Here is a 5,396-nt window from a genome sequence, read left to right as displayed (position 1 = left end):
GCATGCAAAATGCTAAACCAGTCACTACTCCATGAGCGTCTCATTTCAAACTTTCGATGGCCTTGTGTCCACAAACTGAGAGCGAAAATGAGGAGATGTCAAGTGTACCTTATGCTAGTGCAGTTGGCAGTCTTATGTATGCCATGATATGCACTAGACCAGATATTGCACAAGCAGTAAGTGTGGATAGTAGGTATATGGCAAGTCCTGGTAAAGTTCACTGGAAGGCTGTGAAGTGGATTATGCGCTACCTAAAGGGTACCATGGATATTGGCTTATTGTATGGAAAAGTCAAAGGTGTTGGAAGTAAGGTCATCGGATATGTTGACTCAGATTATGCCGGAGATTTGGATAAGCGAAGATCACTCACTGGATATGTTTTTACACTGTGTGGTTGTACTGTTAGTTGGAAAGCAACACTACAATCAATTGTTGCTTTATCTACAACTGAAGCGGAGTACATCGCAGTAACAGAAGCTGTAAAGGAAGCCATTTGGGAGAAAGGTCTAATTGAAGAGTTGGGTATACAACTAGAAGAAACAACCATCTACTGTGATAGTCAAAGTGCTATACATCTCACAAAAAATCCAATGTATCATGAAAGAACAAAACATATTGATGTTCGGATGCACTTTATCAGAGATATCATTGAGAAAGGAATTGTTAAAGTGGAGAAAATACCCAGTGCAAATAATCCTGCTGACATGATGACGAAACCAGTTCCAACAACGAAGTTCAGGCATTGTCTGGACTTGATTGATGTCCAGAATCTCTAGTGGGCATGAAGAAGAGCAACATGAAAATAGTTATGATAGTCTTTTAGCCAAGGTGGAGATTTATTAAATATTGGCTTAAAAGAAAAAGAGAATGATGTGGCAAAAGAAGTGGCTATGATGAAACATTCTTGTGGCCAAGTAAAATGAGTGGCTATAGTGTAACCTCTTTTGTAGCCAATGAGAAGAAGAGGTTGTGGTGAAGCATCTTTGTTTTTGGCCATAGGATCCTCAAGGCTTTGGCTATAAATAGGAATGCTCCAAGCCATTGTAAGACACACCAATATTCTAGCCTTAGTGCATATTCTCTCTTCTTCTCTTGTTCTAATATTGTGAGGAATATTTTAGTGTTTAAGATATAAGTGAGTGAGAGTGATATTGGGTGTACTTGGGTTTTGGGAAGTGAGTGAAACACTTGAGTGAACTTGTAATTCTCTTTTATCATAGTGATAATATCATTGTTGCTCTTCAACTGTGGACGTAGGCAAATTGCTGAACCACGTTAATTTTAAGGTGTCATTTTCTCTATTTAAATTTTCTCCATGTGTCTTCCGCTACAACAATACCTGGTATCTAATTCCTGTTTTTTTTGTTTCATTCAAGAAAATGCATAGGTTACAAAATAAAATAAATTTAGTTATTTAAATTTATATTTTCCTCGTGTATATTTTATATTTTTGAATTTCTAAACATGGATGAAAAATTCATTGGATAGATGAACAAGAATAAAGAAAATATTTCTTAAAATTAACTACTGTATTTAAATATTAAAAACAGAATCATATTATATTAAAGTGTAATGTAAGGATACTTGCTAGAGATAATAATATGGAGTGTTGTAAAAACTGTACCGGTTATCAAACCGGTCAGGGTATTGGTATAGTGGTACAGTGGTTCAACTAGTGGTTCAGTAATTAAACCGCATGCCGGTTAAACCGGACATACCTATTTATATTTATATATATATAAGCCTATAACAAAAAAATTCCAAATAGGTAGATACTCAAATTTATAATCCATATTTATAATCTACTCAAAATTCAAATAAATAAACAACTTTAAGTCTTTAACAAATTCAAAGTCTAAATTAAAAAACATATATCAATCCAAAAGTATCACTTAACAACCACAAAATATAAATAAATGACATAACTTCACAACTCACTCTATAAAACAAATAAATTTAGAGTTTTAACATTTAACATCAAGGAATCAAAGTTATCTTATATGAATATTATATTTTTCTACCAAATCCTATCTTCAGACAGTACTCCAAGATTACACAAATGTCACTGAGATTACACACAAATGTTAGGAACCAAAATGTGTAATCTAAGTATGTTTTAGAAGCATGTGCCTTGAAGTGTTGAAGAAGCGTTGGAAAGATGGGTCACCTTGTAATGAGTTTTTAAGTTTTTAAGTTTTTTAAAAAAAAAAATATGTGTATAAACCAACCGGTTTAGTAAAATACCGGTCGGTTCACCAGTTTTGACCGGTTTTGATACTTGGCCGGTTCAACACCTGTACCGTACCGATTAGGAGTCCGGTTCACCGGTTTTCCGGTTGAACCGGCTGATGCGGTATGGTTTTTATAACTATAATATGGATACATGGAATTGGAGATGATATTCAAAGCATGTTTGGTCGGAGACAATGAAGTAACGTAATATGAGGTTAATTATAAGTTTGGTGATATATTATTAATTTATAATTATAATATTATATTATGTGATGTTGTGTTATTAATGCATAATTTAAATATAATGTTATATTACACTTCTTATTAAATAAAATTTTAATTATAATGTTGAAGTAGTAACTTAGTTTTTTAATATTTATTTGTATAAAATGAATTGTATACCGGTTAACAGACAATTTAATATATGTTTAAATTATATTGTATATTTTTATTTTTCTATTTTCGATTGCCTAAAATAACATAAGTTGTTCACAATAAAAATATTCTCTTATTTTCATAATAAAAATGTTTACCGATAAAAAGTATTTGGAAACTCTTTCAAAAATTCAACAATATAAATTTATATTTAACTTTAAAAAATGCTTGCATATTACCTTAAGGATATTTTTTTAGAAATAAAATAATATCATAATAAAAATATGGAAAATGTCTGTTTCCTATTTTTTAAAAATGGTAGAATAAATATTATGAATTTAATACATAATCTAATATTTATATTTGTCACTTGTATTTAAAATTTGATTGAGTGACTCCTTCTAATGTTAACCAATGATATTCTTTTATCCAAAAGAGTTTTCTGTATTTAATCTAAAACTTTGACGTCCCCACCTAATAAGTTGTTAGATCAAACTTTTTTATTTAATATATTAAATTATGTTTTCCAGAATAGTTTGTGACTATTCAATGTTGCCCACACAACTTGAATACTCACATTATTTAAAAAAGTAGTGTGTTAGGCATTGAAGGAAGTTTTAAATACTAAATTAATGGTAAAGAATTAAAATAAATCGCAGAAAATAGAATTCATTCATTAATTGCACTTTCTAGGGTTCAATATATCCTTCAAATAGAGAAGATGGATGAAAATATCTAATTATATGCAATCTCCACCGTACAAATGGTGAACATCCTACATACTTGACAACCTGTTTTAAAACATAATTATTTAGTGGAATTTGTAATCTTTATACTAGATAGGCTTGGGTACAACTCTTTTGGGCCTAGTAGTATGCTCTCGCTGAACTCTATCATTGCCCAACCCAACAGGAGCAACCCTATCCTCAAGGTTGGGTTTATGGGCTGGAATTGGTGAAGGCATTAGCCCAACGGAAATTGGCAGACCCCTCTCTGCTGAAGAAGAAAAATCACGAGTGTGAGGAGTAAAATTTGTAGCTGGTGTGGAAGACAACTATTGCCAACTGGTTGCTATGGGAACCATGTTCTACACAGAAGGTTGGAGCAGTCCCGATTTATGTGCTGAACTGTTGGATGAAGGAAATGACTGTTTGACTCCTCTTATTAACCCGTTGAATTGGGAGAGAGAATTGTCCACATTCTTAATTGCTTCCCACTTTTCCCTAGAATTTGAAAATAGGGGAGGTGTCGTGTGGGCTTGTGCAACAAGGAAAGGACCACTTTTAATTACTTGTCCTTTAAAAGCTGCCACTTAGATTCATCTAACGGTGGTGATTGCGTTCCAACAATTAAAGAGGACACATCATGAGGAATCTTATCATTAAGTGGACATAATGACTCTATAGTGCCAACTTTTTCACTCCCAACTGGAGAGTTCTTTCTTTCCCTATATGAGACCCCTTTGAAGATGGGTTCTCTTTGCATGTCTTTCCCTTCATCTAAAACCTCTCTTCTTTTATCCAACGAAGAGTCCTTGTTGTGTATGTTTATTTCTTCCACCGAGATGTCCTCTTTTTCGCCCGGTGGTAGAGGAATATAATGGGTGACTGGATCACCAAGGAAACGTCAGAGAAGTGAAACATGGAAGATCGGGTGGATTCTAGCCGACGGTGGTAATGCGAGCTCATATGCTACTGGTCCAATACGTTTAACCACATGGAATGAACCAAAAGATCGAGGGGCCAGCTTGTGGGAAAGTCGTTTTGCTACGTTGACTTGTCGATATGGCTGAAGCTTCAAAAGAACCTACTCATTAATCTCAAAGGTAATATCTCTCCGTCCTGTTTGTGATTGAGCTATCATTCGCTGTTTGGCTTTGAGATAAATTTCATTTAAGTATTGTCATGATGTCACTTCCTTTTTGTAACAAATCTGTGACGCTACCATGGTTACCCTGTTGGTGCAATACATCTGTGAGTGTCGGGGGTTCTCAGCCATACAATACTTCAAAAGGAGATCAACCAGTGGAAGAGTGTTTATTGGTGTTATACCAATACTCTGCCAAAGGAAGATGGCAGAACCACTTATGTGGTTAAGCACCGATAAAGCATCTTAAGTATGTTTGTAAATACTTGTTGACCACCTCAGTCTGTCCATTGGACTATGGGTGATAAACAGTGCTAAAACAAAGAGTGGTGCCCTGGATGCGAAAAAAATCCATCCAAAAGGAACTATGGAACAATTTGTCACGATAATACTTCCAGGAAAATTCAGAAGCAGATGGACAGGACCATTTGTCATCAACAAAGTAAAAGAATATGGAGCAATTGAGTTAAAAGATCCCAAGACAAAAGCAACTTGGGTAGTAAATGGATAAAGATTAAAACCTTATTTGGGTGATGAGTCAGGCTCCATCATCATTGAGCAAACAGAATAATGTTGTCCAAAGTATGACGTCAAGCTAATGACGTTAAAAGAGCACTAAATGGAAGGCAACCCAAATTTCATACACTTTTATGACATTTATCTTAAGCGAAAAAACTGGATGCGAAAAAACTGGATATGAAAAAACTGGATGCGAAAAAACTCCTTCCAAAAAGAACTAAAGAACAGTTTGTCACGGTCGGAGACTGATAAGTGCCAAACATACCTAAATTTCATACACTTTTATGGTACTTATCTTAAGCATAATTGAGAAAAACCAACTTAAGACAATACTTTTTGTATAAAATATCACAATCTTGTATATTTGTGTGTGTATTTCGTTTTAATGTATTTTGTAGGATTTA

This window comes from Lupinus angustifolius, chromosome LG01 (genome assembly GCF_001865875.1).
Source record: "Lupinus angustifolius cultivar Tanjil chromosome LG01, LupAngTanjil_v1.0, whole genome shotgun sequence".
Classification (NCBI taxonomy): domain Eukaryota; kingdom Viridiplantae; phylum Streptophyta; class Magnoliopsida; order Fabales; family Fabaceae; genus Lupinus; species Lupinus angustifolius.
The sequence above is the reverse complement of the archived record's forward strand: the minus strand, read 5'-3'. Positions refer to the sequence as shown.